The sequence below is a fragment of the Acinonyx jubatus genome, chromosome A2, assembly GCF_027475565.1.
Source record: "Acinonyx jubatus isolate Ajub_Pintada_27869175 chromosome A2, VMU_Ajub_asm_v1.0, whole genome shotgun sequence".
NCBI classification, from domain to species: domain Eukaryota; kingdom Metazoa; phylum Chordata; class Mammalia; order Carnivora; family Felidae; genus Acinonyx; species Acinonyx jubatus.
The window spans coordinates 9,975,236-9,991,845 of NC_069383.1; the positions used below are offsets into that span (position 1 = coordinate 9,975,236).

The window sequence follows — 16,610 nt, forward strand, 5'->3', positions numbered from 1 at the left end:
CGAAGTCGGATGCTTAACCGACCGAGCCACCCAGGGGCCCCTATTCCTTCCTTTTTAGCTTTTGTGTTTTTACTATAGTTTTTGCTTTGTAGCTACCATGAGAGTTACATATAAAAACTTATATCTAAAATATAAGTTAGAGGACCTGTCTGCCATTACTGGGGCCTGGCTTTCCTCTCCCTGAGGGGGAGGTGGGGCTATAGGACAGGAGGGGGCTGGGCCAGTCAGCAGGTGGACAATGATGCTAAACTTCTGCAGTGCTGCCAACTCCAAAAGGAAGAGCATATAGTGGGATCTAGCCTTCTTCAGGTTCCCCCAGGATCTGGCCAGATTCCAGAAGTGGGGAGAGAATTATAGGAGAGCAGACTTAGAGGATAAAACACCTGATCAAGTAAATAACTTATCAATTATATGCCAGACACTCTGAGACCTCTAAGATCTACAGAACAGTATATTTTGCAGAGGTATCAGATAACTAATGAATGATTGGGTTATTTTATTTCTCAAAATTAATCAAAGGAGATAGTTGTGAAGTCATTGGGAGAGTCCATATAGGACAGTTCTTCGAGATAATGTAAGACCAACAATATTTAATCTTACCAGTCATTTGAACAATCCAGTAGTGATACAGAAAACAAAACAACTGAGTGAAGATTAAATCAGGACATTGAAATAGAAAAAGACTGATAAAACCTTTGAACAGGAACAAAATGTAAAGAAAGAAACAACAGCAATGCTCAGAACCCCAGTGCTGGAGAAGGTAATAAAGAACAGGTTGAAGAAATTTTACCTTTAACCCTTGAGTAAAAAAGAAAACAAAGAAAACTTAAAATCTTTATTTGAAATTTTGGTTCATACGGGAAAACAAAACATACTTCTGGATGAGCGTGAAACTGACAAACTCCCAGAGGGTCTCTTTACTCCTGATAACTTTCAAGCACTGCTGGCATGCTGGGTAAATTCTGGCAAGAGGTTCTGAGAAAGTGCTTTCAGACAACAGTGGTTAACACGTTGTCTGTTACAGACACAGGTGCTAGAGGTCTGTGAGAGCGGTATTCGGGAGGAAACCGCTCAGGGAAATGAGAGTATCTCACTTCATCACTGACGACGTAGACGACGTGGCAGGGGAAAAACACTTGCCTGTGTTGGTGAGGTTTGTTGATTTGTCTCATAACCTGAGAGGAATTTGTGGGCCTCTTGCCTTACAAAGCTGCTGCAGACATTTTGCCTGTGAAATCTCACACGACGGTAGCTGAGAAGTGGGGACTGAACCTGGCCAGGCTTACCCTGTGTCCAGTGGATTTTCTTCCAAAACACAAGTTGTTGCCTCTAGACCTTTAGAGAAATATCCCCAAGCTGTCTACACACTTTGCTCTTCCTGCGTCTTAAATATGTGGTTGGCAAATTCAGTGCTTGTTGTGGGAGCATCTGTTGCATTAGGAACGATAGAGGACGTTTGTTCTTCCTTCCGTCCATCTCTACAGCTGCTTTTAGAGCTTGGCAATGCAATTTTTGTCCTCTTTCAGAGCAATGAGGAAAAGGGTAAAAGAAATGAAGGAAACTTGCCATTCTGAGTGGACAGGCAGGCATGATGCTTTCGAAATTTTGGGGGACCTCCTACAAGCACTTGGTTTGTGTTTCAATGATATAAATAGTGACAAAAATATTAGCTAGAATGACTATATAACTGGTAGAGCATTTGTACTCTAGTGTAGAAACAGATTCTGATGTCATGGTTACCACTGATGTTCTTAAGAATGTTCTATCTTTTTACAAGAGCCTTTGGAAAATCTTCAGGGGCAAGCGTCCAATGTCTTCTTTGCAGTCAGTAGCTTAACTCCAGTGCTGCATTGACTAAATGAAATGATGGAATATATTGAAGTTTACCATGAATTTTGGTTTGAAGAAGCCACAGATTTGGCAATGAAACTTGATACTCAGCTGAAACTCCCTGGGAAAATCCGCAAAGCCCGGCGAGGTAACCTGGGATCTCAGCTAACCTCTGAGAGTTACTATAAAGAAACTTTAAGTGTTCCAACCATGGAGCACATTATTCAGGTACTGAAAGATATATTCTCAGAACAGCACCTCAAAGCTCTTAAAGGCTCATCTCTGGTACCCTCTGTCATGGAACAGCTCAAATTTAATACATCGGAGGAGCGCTGTGCTGACATGTACAGAAGTGACTTACCCAGTCCCAACACATTCTCGGCTGAGTTTCATTGTTGGAGAATCAAGTGGAAACAGAGGGAAAGATAAAGAGTTTCTACCTACGACTTACAAAGCCTTGCATCTGCCAGACATCAAGTTTTTTTTCTGATGCTTCTGCATTGCTGAAAGTCCTATGTAAGATCTTCCTGTGATGAAAGTTGAGAATGAACGCTCTGAAAATGGGTGTCTCAAAGCATAACTGAGGGACACTTTGACAGACCAAAGGCCAAGGAACTTGGCTTTGCTTAACATAAATTTTGATATAAAACATGATCGTTTTTAACGGCAGATACATATATCAAACTGTACAAGTAAGAGTTTCCTACAGATAACTCAGAAACCATTTAAAATACCTAGGAGACTTTTAAAGTAGGCTTTCTCTTATGTTTAATATTTGGAAAAATCTAAGAAATTTGGGAACATCTTACGGAAAAGCTGTCAGGCGGATGTAGGCCAATTATGACCTATCGACCTCTCACTGAGTTCATTAGCCATTGATAATCTACCTACTTAACTGTTCTTCCAGAAGATAGCATTGAAAGTGCCACATTATACTTCTATGGGATCTCTGCTAAGGGCACTTTGGAATTGTTTCAGTTTCGTCATTTTATTATTTTATTTATTTTTTTTATTTTACAGAACATGAGCGGGGCAGAGGGGCAGAGGGGCAGAGGGAGAGAGAGAGAAACTCAAGCAGGCTCCACGCTCAGCACAGAGCCTTATGTGGGGCTCGATCCCACAGCCCCGGGAACATGAACTGAGGCGAAATCAAGGGGCAGATGCACAACTGAGCCACCCAGGTGCCCCTTTAGTTAAGTCATTTTAGACATAACATTTACTATCACTGGATCCAGTTGTCAGGTATTGAGTTATCAGTTCTTAGAAGAAATAGATTTTGGTTTTTTGTTTATTTTTTTTCTTAATGTTTTTATTTATTTTTGAGACAGAGAGAGACAGAGCATGAGCAGGGAAGGGGCAGAGAGAGAGGGAGACACAGAATCGGGAGCAGGCTCCAGACTCTGAGCCATCAGCACAGACCCCGATGCAGGGCTTGAACTCACAGACCGTGAGATCGTGACCTGAGCTGAAGTCGGACGCTCAATTGACTGAGCCACCCAGGCGCCCCGAAGAAATAGATTTTGAAGAGATCTGAGAGGAAGGAATACATTTTGTAAAATGTTACAATGAAGCTCACAAGTGACCTTTGAATAGTAGGAGTGTTAAGTATGTTAAAAAATCTGTGATGGGGCGCCTGGGTGGCTCAGTCGTTAAGCGTCCGACTTCAGCTCAGGTCACGATCTCACGGTCCGTTGAGTTCGAGCCCCGCGTCGAGCTCTGGGCGGATGGCTCAGAGCCTGGAGCCTGTTTCCGATTCTGTGTCTCCCTCTCTCTCTGTCCCTCCCCCATTCATGCTCTGTCTCTCTCTGTCTCAAAAATAAATAAACGTTAAAAAAGAAAATTAAAAAAAAAATCTGTGATGGACAATTAAGGGAGTTATCAGACAGTGAGACAGAGAAGCACGCGAGCTTGCCAAGCAGGGATTTCGGTGTAGATTTTGTCTTTATCAAATGAACTTAAAGGAACCAGTTACAGTTAAAGTTTGAATCAGTGAGCCTGACATTGTTGTTCCACACTGGGTTGTTGCTGTGTTACCTTCCTTTGTTGAGCTTGTATCTTCGTAAACTTTGAGCAGGTATATGTCGAACCCACCTCTGTTTCATGGTCAACACAGGATCAGAGGCCATGGATACTGACAACTTAATTGTCTGTTTTTCTCTTTTTCCACGACTGTATCTACTGCCTTGACTCGACTGATAAACAAAACCTGGAAGACCAACAAAAATAAGTGTTTGTGGTTTACCTAGGAATCAGACAGAAAATCTTGCAGCTATTGTGAAGAAAATCAAGTTTGTATAGTTTATTTCAGCCTAAATAAAACGTGAATTTTGTTTAAAAATAAAATAAATAACTTAGGTATTTTATACGTGTGTGTGTGTGTGTATATATATATATATATATACTTACATTTATAAATATATGTTATTATAATATAATGACTATTATTGACTTTAATATCAAAGGTATATTTGTTAGTAATGACAGAGCCCAAGATTGTAAATGCTGGTTCAAATGCAGTGGTATAAAAGTTGTTAAAAATATTTAGTAAACTATTAAATGTGCATGCTACATTTAAAAACACTGCCATGATGTTTATGACTTCTGTGTTATATCACCTGATGAGGCAGAATCAACACTGACTCACTGAGAATTGTTTACTGTTGTTTTCAATTTAACCAAGCCTCACTTACTATGCTTCAAATGGTTATCTTTTGTGTAGTAGAGAGATTGAAAAGTGATAGATAAGCAAAATATATATACATTATATAGTAATATACTTTTAAAATAGGACATTATATTTATATATAATTCAAACAAATTAACACAAATACAAATTTATGTCAACATTCGTACTAGGTTTCGATCTTGATATTAAAAGTAGGTTTTGTACTAATGCTTACAAGGTAGATTTCTATGAATCCAAGCTATAGTCATCATTTTTTAAAAATATTTTGGTGGGGCGCCTGGGTGGCTCAGTCGTTAAGCGTCCGACTTCAGCTCAGGTCACGATCTCACGGTCCGTTGAGTTCGAGCCCCGCGTCGAGCTCTGGGCGGATGGCTCAGAGCCTGGAGCCTGTTTCTGATTCTGTGTCTCCCTCTCTCTCTGCCCCTCCCCCGTTCATGCTCTGTCTCTCTCTGTCCCAAAAATAAATAAAAAACGTTGAAAAAAAATATTTTGGAGAAGATGATATATATTCAAATGACTTGGAATACCTGTCAAACTGTCATTAAAATTATGGGTATTTTGGGGGACTATCTAGTTTGAATATTTTGTGATATAGTTCCTTTTCCTATTCTAGTATTTAAGGCATTATATTCATGGTTGATGTCATAAAAATTAGTGGTCCAGAGGCTAATAATATAAAAATACTACCTAGATATAAATTAGATGCTTTCATTTCAGCATTATTACCTGAATATATCTAAAATGGAATTAAAATCACAGAAATAGTGATGCATCAGTTGACTCTCAGAAGCTTGAGACCTTCCTAAAGACTTAAATATTTCTTTTCTCAGTTTTCAAACTTGCTTAAAAATGTGTTACATTAGGTTATGGAATCTGTCTAATAGACCTATATCTAACGCTTCATGATTTTTCACAGTTAAGCAGTTATTTGAAAAACTCAAAGCAAGCAAGGAAACATTTTGTTTCAATTTAATATATACTCATACTCTAAAAGCATAGAATTTTGAAAGGTCATCATACACTTAAGGATTCTGACATATTGGAGATGTTTTAGAAAACATTTTATATATTTAAACATTTCATATGGAGGAAAAATTTTAAAACAGTTATTTTTACCAGTAAAATGCATTTGACAAGCTTTTAATTAAACTGAAATCAATGCTTTTAAGTGCTTACTATGTTATAGGAACATGGAAAATACAGATAAGGCATATGTTGTGTTAGGGAGTTCATGGTCTGGTGAGAGAGACAATTAGATGCAGTTAAGTGATAGGACAGGAATACAAAGCGGTGATAATATTACAGACTAAAAGGCAGTAACTAACCTAGACTAAGGATAAAGTAGCTGGGGTGGATTTTGAAATAACCATGTATTTACCATAAACTTATACAGCTGGTGAGTCCAATCAGCCATTGTCCCAGATGTAGTCACTTTTCTATATGATATAAAGATAGCCCCTGGTACCTGGTAGGCAACTAATTGTCCAATGAATGGTTTTTTACCTCTTTTCCTGTAACTATAGACAGCCAGACCCGTTCGGTTTCACTTAGAAAGGAAAAGAAGAGTAGAGTTCACTTTCCTCAAGGATATATCAACTCCCCATCTCTTTTTCAAAATGTAGCATCTAGGGAGCTCTATGATTTTACCATTTCACAAGACCTCATGCTGGCCCATTCTGATGCATTGAATGCTACAGAAGCCTTGGTAAGATACATGCCTGCATAAGGATGTGAAATAAGGGCACGTTGGTGGCTCAGCCAGTTGAGCATCCAGCATTCAGCCCTTGATTTTGGTTCAGATTATGATCTTATGGTTCACGGGATCGAACCCTGTATGGGGCTCTGCACTGACAGGACAGAGCCTGCTTGGGATTCTCTGTCTCCTTCTCTCTCTGCCCCTCCCCTGCTCGTGCTCTCTCTCTCTCTCCCAAAATAAATAAATAAACATTAAAAAAAGATGTGAAATAAAACTCCATGAAAATTCAGGCTCCGACACTTTAGGTCTCAGGGTTTTCTTTGGTCTGGGCCATGGAAAGAAACAATAAGCAAATGGCAAAGCTGTATCTGGCATACTGTTTTTTGTATTTTAAAGGTAATATGTAACACAAATATATAAGAGCATGCAGCTGCAATGCATTTACCAAATAACCTTAAAGCTTACCATTTTGACTGTGATGAGAAAAATAGAAGTTTCTTGAATTCTGGAAAAAAAAAGTTGCATGACCAGTAAGCAATATGAATCAAGAGATTGAGGGGCACTTAGAGTGTCTGTGGCAGTAAGGTTATTTTATAGAACAAGCACTCTTTAGGAAACTATAGCACATACTCATGATTTTGAAGCAAAGCCACTCCATATTTTGAAGATAATTCTTCTTTGTTTGAAAACAACAAAAGTAGAGAAGGAAAATTTGACCAGGACCCCCAATATATCATGCCATCTGAGCCACCTATCATAACCTGGATGTTATCTGACCACAGAAGCCATAAAATTTGGCATTTTCAGTAGCATTCCATCATTAAGTGGAAGAAATATACTGGGCATGAACAGATTCTGAAGGCACAATTAAGTTACATGAGCAAGAGGCTTAGACTCTCATGAATCTACTTTGAAAGCACTACCTCCTTTCTATGAACTCACATGTATGGTTGTATGAGGAGTTTCTTATGACAAGTTACCTGATGAACAAAAAATTTATATTTAGTTTATAGTGGTTACACATCATATACTAGGAACACATAAAAGTGGGTGACTGTAGCATTCTCCCTACTCAGGTATGATGCATAAGAATGTAGGTGGAAGGAAATCTAGGGAGCAGATTATAGAGGAACATATCTGGTTGTTTACTTTTTTCTGGAAAAAGTAGAGAAATATGAGATTCACACTGATTTTTTTGATCGGTGACTTCTGATTTAGCTGAGTGTTTATGAACCTAGAAAAGTTTTAGAAAACTGGTGACAAAGAGGCTTGAGCAGAGCTCAAGGAATGGGCACAAAGTCTGAGGATATTTTTGTCTTGTGTAATTGTCCGCCAAACAGCAAACACAGCAGACAAGGCTCTCGATAATCATGTGGACAAGATGGCCCAAGATTTACGTGGATGCCAGTAAATCTCTTCACTCAGCCATTCCAGTCATTGCTAAAAGGGCTGATGAACCAATTGGCCATGGAAGCAGGCATGGCAGTCATGCATGGACTCAACAACATGGCTTCTACTGACTACAGATGATGTGGCTATAACTATTGGTGAGTACCCAACATGTCAACAACAGAAAGCGACACTGAGTCAACAATATGGTAATGTTTCCCAAAGAGCTAGCCAGCCACCTGGTGACAATTTGATTGTATTCAATTACTTCCATCACAGAAGGGGAAGCAATTTGTTCTTTTTGGAATGGACACGTTCTGGAGATAGATTTGCTTTCATTGCCAATAGTGATCCTGCCAAAGCCACCTTTCATGATTTTGGAAGTTGCTCGACATCACTGTCAAGAAATTCTCCACAGCATTTCTTGTGAACCAGACACTACTTTTAGAGCAAGTCAAGTAGAACAAAATGCCAAAGGCCATGCAATTCATGGTTCCTTCCATATACCCATCCCCTGCCTGATAGAATGGTGGAATGAGCTAGTAGCCCAAAAGAATGGTGGAGTGGGCTTCTGAAGACTTATTTAGATTACTTTGCAAGTATCTCAGGTTATATCTTATAGATAGAGTTTACTTCTGAATATCCTATACCAATATGTTCTCCTATTTCTTTTATAGCTGGAGTTTGTGAGTCTAGAATCTTAAAAAAAGGGGGGGGGGTCATTCCTTTTAGTGTTACACATAATAAAATACAACTTTGGCTTCTGATGAGTTAGAGGTCTTAGTTCCCTAAGAAGAAATGTTCTCACTATGGACAATTTCAAGAGAAAGCTGGCAACTCGCATCTCAGAGTCTGTTTTCCTTAATGTTAAAATCTGTGAATGAGAGGAAATTGCATGGGACTCTGAAGGCAGGAAAGAAACAGACTCCATGATTCTATGGAGGTGTTTCTACCCGGGTTAAGAGTATTCATTGTGACTTCTTCAGTTACTCAGTTAACTAATTTTCATCAAAAGCCATTATTCAATATACTGTGACATTTTATTTGACCATATTCCAACATTTCAGCTTTTTATAGTTTGTTTTATTGAATGATTACAATTCAAAATTATGAGACCCACATATTAGCATTCTGGTTCTGTAGTTCCAGTTACTGTGGTGGCTATTTCTACATTTAAAAAAATGCAATGCCTAAAATAATGTCAACATCTAAAATTATATTTCATTGGAAACCACTCCTTTTCTTACATTTTGCCTGAAACATCTGGAGCAAAGACTGCGACATTGGTAGGCTAGCTGCTTCAAACGTTGCATGTAAGACTTGACCAAGACATTGGGGTCTAGCACATCCAACAAAGATGGACTAGCAGGAAAATTATTTCTAGGTGAATCCTCTGTTGGGCCATCTTCTTTGGAGAGATTAAGAAATGAGTGACTCAGGACCAGAAAAGTCCAAGTACAGAATACAAACATATTGAGAAATCTAGAGTTCTGGCACTATTCCATCAACTTCCTATTCTATTGGACTTTGAGGCATCCCAGTGAATCAAGGGAGGGATATTCTCTAAATGAGAAGGCATATGCAGTATATTCACTGGAGACCAGAGGATGCTTCCGCTGCCTAGCATCCTGAGCCCTGCCTCGGGTGCTAACAACAACTACAGAGACAGTGCATTGACTTTACAGAGTGAAGTAAAAGCCCCAGCAACACCTATTTCTTGATTTTTCCTCAGGCTGATCGTCAACATTTATCTATGTGTAAGTAGTAATGATTGAAAGATTTATCTTAAGGATTTCAACATGGCTTTATAGTTCTTTGTGGAGGTAGAAATCAAAGAGAAAACATTTAGGTAAACCAATCCAACCTTGAGGAATGATATTTCATTTCCATTTACTCCTAATATACAGTTTTTGAAATGAAGGTAAGTTCAGTCCAGGAGCTACCGGAGAGCAACAGAAAGAAACAGCATGCTGCGGTTAGCAAGGAACACTTGGCCAATTCCTTTTGGGTTTTTTTAGCAACACACATTTGCTCATGTCTTCAAACACCTTCCGGGCCTAGCAGGTGTTACTCTGTAGATTGCACAGCAACAAAAATTGCTGTCATAGTTACCAAGTATCACTGAGAATAAGTCTGTTTTGACTATTAATGGAGCTCAAAGTACCCAAAAGACAGGGGCTTGAGCAGAATTGAACCGAAATGTAGGAGATGATGCGCCCCTACCCCAGCTTGCCTCTTTTTCATTTCCTGGGGAATAACCTTTGGTTTTGTGATAGGACAAATGAACAAAACCCTGCAATGAAAAACCAGAACCAAGAGAGGTGCCTCTGGCAACAAGCTTTGGTCAAAGAATTTAAAAGGGAAAAAGTAAAATAAAATAAATCAAGGTGTAAAGGGTTAAACTGGATTTTGTCATGAGTTTAAGCTTCACTGTAGGGAAGATAACACTGAGTCATTTCATAAAATTCACTTTTTAAAATGCTGCCAACTCAGACATTAACATAAACCGGCACCAAGTAGAGTTATGCCACTATTTATTCCATGCAGGACTAGATGTGCATAATAAATTAGCCTGAAAATATTTATGTTTTAATAGTTTCATACACTATCCTAGGTGAAAAAAATAAAAACCTTATCTCCAAATGTTCTGGAGTCCAACATAAAGTCTACAATTTTGAGTTTTAAAACAAAGTCTTAACAATGGCTATAATACAATTTAACCTGTATTTTTTTTAACGTTTGTTTATTTTTGAGAGAGGGAGACAGAGTGTGAGCGAGGGAGGGGCAGAAAGAGAGGGAGACACAGAATCCGAAGCAGGCTCCAGGCTCCAAGCTGTCAGCACAGAGCCTGATGTGGGATCAAACTCAGGAACCGTGAGATTGGGACCTGAGCTGAAGTTGGATGCTTAACCGACTGAGCCACCCAGTCGCCCCTAACATGTATTTTTTAAAGTTGTCTATTAGTTTTATGTTCTCTTGGTTTTCTCCCTCCTTTTCTTTCTTCCTTCCTTCCTTCTCTCCTTTTCCCCTCTGTCTCTCATTTCTTTACTCTTCCCACTTTCCTCTTCTTTTTTGACCTTTGGTAGCTGACAGGGTGTGATGCACCCCGTCCTTTCTTTCTGGAACTGCGCTGTTACAAATAGGCTCAGTCCAACTTTCCAGGCTCAAAATAATTCATTGGGTTGACAGGAGATATCATGAGAGACAGATAAAAACAGAGAAGTGTGAAAAGCTGAAAGACCCTTTAAAGTGTATCTCTGTGATTAGATTACAAACGTGTGTAGTAACCTTTTGGTGATTTAAGTGTTTAAATCACATACATTGAAAATAACCACCTCAGTGTTGGCTGTCAGGCGATGAACTTGACTAACAGCAAAAATGATTTTAAAGGTAGCTCGGGCTAAAGATTACAGTGTTGGGAACTAGGCTGTGTAATTCACAGAGTTCTTTCTCACGTGTAGCATCCTTCCATCGCTTATCCTAAATCACGGGAGTTCATTAAATCCTTAAACCCGTTCAGTTTGTGCTCTTGCTTTTTAAATTACTCTTTCCAGCTTCTACCAAATTCTCCTGCCCTATTGTTATCTTAGATATGTATTTGGGTAGTTACTTACAATCTCTTCTCATGCCTTTTCATCCTCCCTGTTAAGTAGTTAATACATTCTCTGTTCCAGATGGAAAGGCCGTGCCTACTCCTTGGAAGGCACTTCTTATTCATGGCTTTGTCTAAACCCCAGGGTTCCCAGGCCTCTAACAACTTTGCAGCCTAAAGTTTATAACAGTATATAATAACTGAACCTCTTGGATCAGAGGAGAATGGGGGAATGATTTAACACAGATCCAAATCCCAAGGCAGGAAGGGAGATCAGGATATATTTAAAAAGCATTGTTCCCTCATTAAAAAAAATAATTTTGCACAAAAGTATATCTTTGTTACTTGGAATTGAGCATTGAGGTAGCTCACTTCTCTTTTTAGTACCTAATCCTATCACATTTCCTATTTATCAACTAAAAAACTTTTGAGACTTCCAATATTACATGGTAATAGTCAAATTACCAGATATTGGACAATCACTGTGGTGTTGGGTGCATTTATAGTTATAATTGTTATATTTTCCTGGTTTATGGATCTCTTACCATCTATACTAGCACTAAAAATAATAAAATACCTACAAAAAAATTTTACTAAACAGGCAAAAGACTTCTACACTGAAATCTCCAACACAGCGATGAAAGAAATTAAAGAAAACACAAACAGATGGAAAGACATACTGGGTTCCTGGACTGGAAGACTTAATATTGTTAAAATATCCATACGACCTAAATCAATCTGAAAATTCAACTTAATCCTATCAAAATTCTAAGGACATTTTTATAGAAATAGAAAACCAATTGTATGTTCTTATGGGACCACAAGAAACCATGAATAGCCACATCAATCTTGAGAAAGAACAAAGCTAGAGGCATCACATTTCCTGTTTTATAAAAAACATGTTACAAAACTATGGCAATTAAGAGTATACTGGCCTAAGCACAGATATATGGACAAAGAGAACAGAATAGAGAACCTAGAAATAAATCCTTACATAAATGTAAATTGATCTTTGAGAAGGGTGCCAAGAATCCACAATAGGGGAAGCATTGTCTCTTCAATAAACAGTCTTGGGGAAAGTGGATATCCTTATGCAAAATAATAAATTTGGTCCCTTAATTTACATTATACACAAAAACTTAAAGACTGAAATGTAAGACTGAAATTGTTAGGATCCTCAAAGAAAACATAGAGAAAAAGTTTCATGACATTGGACTTGGTAATGATTTCATGGATATGATATCAAAAGCATAGGAAACAAAAACAGAATTAGAGAAAAGCGTCCACATCAAACTAAAAAGCTTCTGCACAGCAAAAGAAACAATTGACAGAGTAAAAGGCAACCTTAAGGAATACGAGAAAATATTTGCAAACCATGTATCTGATGTTAATTTCCAAAATATATAAGAAACTCCTACAATCCCATAGCAATAAAAGCAAAACCAAAAACCTAATAGCCAAATTATAAATGAGCTAGTCTCTAATAAACATTTCTCAAAGAAGACACACAGACTGGCTAACAAGTATATGAAAAGAAACTCAATGTCACTAGTAATCAGGGAAACACAAATCAAAGCCGTGATAAGGTATCACCGAACACCCTCAGGATGGTTATTATGAAAAACAAAACAAAACAAAAAACCAAGAGACAAGTGTGAAGGGGACATGGAAAAATTAGAACCCTGTACACATCCGGGGAATGCAAAATAGTGTGGCTGCAAAAATGGTGAAAACAGTGTGAAAGTTTCTCAAAAAACCAAAACTGGACTACCTTATGACCCAACGGTCTCACTTCTATTTTTCCAAAAGAAGTGAAATCAGGATTTTGAAGAGATGTTAGCACTACCATTTCATCATGATACTATTTACAATAGCCAGTTAATTGAAGCAATCTAAATATCTATTGAGTGGTGAACAGATAAAGAAAATGTGGTACAAACGTGCAACGAAATATTAGCTTTAAAAAAATCTGCAATACGTAACAACATGGGCGAACCTGAAGGACATTGGACTAAGCGGAATAATCCAATCCCAAAAAGGCAGATTGTGCATGCTTAAACTCATATGTTGTGTCTAAAATAGTAAAATTCATAGAATCAAAGAGTGGAATGGTGATTGCCAGTGACTGGTAGGGGAAGGAAATGGGTTGCTAATAAATGTGCATAAAGTTATGGTCAAACAAGGTGAATAAGTTCTAAAGATCTTATGTACAACATTGTGCCCATAATGACATTGTATTGTACACTTAAAAATTTAAAAGAGTAGATCTCATGTTAAGTGTTCTTACCACAATAAAATTAAGTTAAAGCGCACACACACACACACACACACACACACACACACACAGGAAATACACTCCTAAAAATGAATCCCTTAATCTCTGGCTTTCCTGAGTCATTTTCCTTTCCTAATGCCAGGCTGGGAAGCCCTCATCATCAGTTGATCTTTTTAATGATCTTCAGAAGAATTCATTTCACATTTTGTTCAGCTTTTCTATTTGGCCTCAAAGCAAGGAGTAGGGAGGGTCGTCTGATGTATTGATAATCATCAAAATGGGACATTTAACTTTTACACATTTTGGGTTGTTGTGGTTGGGCCAAAAGTCTGTTCTCTCCTAAATCTGTTTTTAAAATCACCCCTTCCCTTATTGCCGTATTAATACCGCCATAACAATAAAACAAGATTCTGTTGGTAAACCACAGCCCTCCTAGTATTAATAATTTTCTTTGTATAAAATCATTTCCAAGTGGAAATAATCACTTAATTACCATCACAGGAGGCAGCCAAAAGCTTTTTCATTATGATCAATTGTTTCCTAGCTTCACCTCTGCTGTGAGCTAGCATTTCAAGAACTTTCTATCTAGAGAAATACGGAGTAAAGAACGAAAGGTTCATAAGTTAACTAATGTCTTTCTTCATACATATTGACATTTAAAAATTCTTTTTATTAATTATGGCACATCGCATAATTAAATACTAAGGGCAACTCCAACCTCCGAAATCATCGAGCTTCAAAAAAAAAGGTCAAATTATGGTGATAATTAACTTGTTCTCAGATGCAAGCCATTTCCTCCATGCCACCTGGACAGTCCCCAATTTTTCATTTCCTTGGAGGACATAGAGAACAATGCTACTTGGAAAATAAACTTTGATGTCTTTTTAAGGACCCCTAAATAAATGCCATTTTCTCTTCTCATTAAATTAGCAATTCTTTGATGCCTCTGAAAAACAGGCAAACATAAACAAAGCAATCATCTAAGCCACAATTTTAATATCCTTTCTGACTTTCAGCCTAACCTCTAACTGCTTGGATCCAAAGTCAATGCCACAATTTTGGTGTTCATTGTGTCGCTCCACTGGTGGGGATATATAACCAATTTTCTATTGCTCTGCGATAACTGCACTAAAACTTAATGCCTCTACAAGCACTATTTTATTTTCTGCTCGTGATGGCTTGTCCCCCCGCTGGTCTTGTTGCACTTCGTGGAGCTGTGACCATCTAGCTCATCCATGGGGCTGGGTAGTCTGTGATGGCCTCACTCACGTGTGTGGCAGTGGGTGTTGGCTGAGCTACATCGTGGTAAGATTCAGTCATAGTAATGGCGCAAGTTGCACAGTTCCGGTCATTCAATTAGTCAGACCTAGTCACAACAGAATCCGAAGCAGGCTCCAGGCTCTGAGCTGTCAGCGCAGACCCTGACGCGGGCCTCAAACTCACGAGCCATGAGATCATGACCTGAGCCGGAGTTGGACGCTTAACCGACTAAGCCACCCAGGCACCACTAAAATTAGTAATTTTTAATTTATCTTTCATAGTAAACATTCTGGATATCGTATTCATTCCTTTTTATCTTTTATTTTCTATATTTAATGTGGCAAAATCCACTTGCACAAGACTTTGGTATCTGGCTTTCCTCTTACTAATTTCTCCCAATTTTACCCATTATTTGATTAACATCCTGTTCTACTGCTACTTTAATTATCCCTCTCTCTTGATCAGAATCCTTAAGCTGTTCTCATTCATACTGCCAGGTATTCTAAAGATTTCTAGCTTTTGAAAATGTTTTTAATGATGTGGTTCTACCTTATCCAACTTTACTATGAATATGTATCTTTATTTCCAATATTTATTACTTTGCATTTTTTACGTATGGCATATTCATTTCTGAATCTTTAGATTTGCTATTCTTTTAAAAAATTAATGTTTATTTTGAGACAGAGAGAGAGAGAGAGAGACAAACAGACAGAGCATGAGCAGGGGAGGGGCAGAGAGAGAGGGAGACACAGAATCTGAAGCGGGCTCCAGCCTCTGAGCTGTCAGCACAGAGACCAACGTGGGGCTTGAATTCATGAGCTGCGAGATCATGACCTGAGCCGAAGTCGGACACTTAACTGACTGAACCACCCATGAGCCCCATATTTGCTACTCTTTTAATCCCAAACATGAAATTTTCTTTTTCCATTGGTTTGCATGTACAGATATAGAGCCAATGCTCAATTTAATTAAAGTATGCTCCTCTAAGCTTTCCCCTACTACTAAACAGGTATCTCCCTTTCTTAAAGTCTCCATTTATGTATACTTAGAAGAATACAGTTTGCGTAGTTTCGTGTTTTCCTTTCATTTTGCAAATATTTACCCAGCTATCACGATGTGACAGGCATTGAGATATGGATCTGGGATACAACGGTGGGCATAAACACACAAAAAATTGACAGTGTTCTTTTGCCTCTCATAATTTAGTAGAGTAGGGGTATATTAATAACATAATCACCTAAATATATAATCATAACTGGGCAATTTCTTTCCACGAGAGCGTGCAGTGCCCTAAACACACAGCTAATATGGAGCTGACCTCACCTTTGAGTTAGGGAAGGTTCTCTGAGGAAATGTTAGTTGATATGTGAAAGATTAGTTACAGTTAAAAGGTAACTAAGTGAAGAGGAAAGAGAAAGAGAAATTCAAGAATAAAGAACAGTGGGGAAGTCTCTGTGGTGAGAAGGGAGGAACAAAGAAATGCACAATGATCACTGTGACTTCAGTATACAAGGGTTAGCATGACATTCCGTGGTGAGGCTGGAGTGAGAGGCAAGATTTTGTGCAGTAGGGTTATTTAGACAATGTTAAGAATTTTGCTCTTTCTACTAGAAATGGGAAAACACTGGGTGATTTACACAGAGAAATCATGTTAGATTTGTGTTTTGAAAGGCTGCTACACGTGTGGATTAGGGCACTGATCAAAGGGTGTCATACTTGTTATAACCAGCATGTGAGCGATTTCGCATAGTTGCCTAATGATGGATGGGAATGGAACCTGGAGAGGCTGGAATCCTGGCGTTCAAATAGTGTCTATATTTACTCGGGAAAGAATGGGAAAAGGTTGTGAATAAGTGGAGGAAATCTTGCTGTAACTAAGTAG

The 16,610-nt window shown here is 38.4% G+C and overlaps 1 pseudogene; it reads left to right on the forward strand.

Annotated features, from left to right (window-relative positions):
• Nucleotides 1–241: 241 nt before the first annotated feature.
• LOC106981982 (52 kDa repressor of the inhibitor of the protein kinase-like) lies at nt 242–2,568 on the forward strand (annotated as a pseudogene).
• Nucleotides 2,569–16,610: the final 14,042 nt, after the last annotated feature.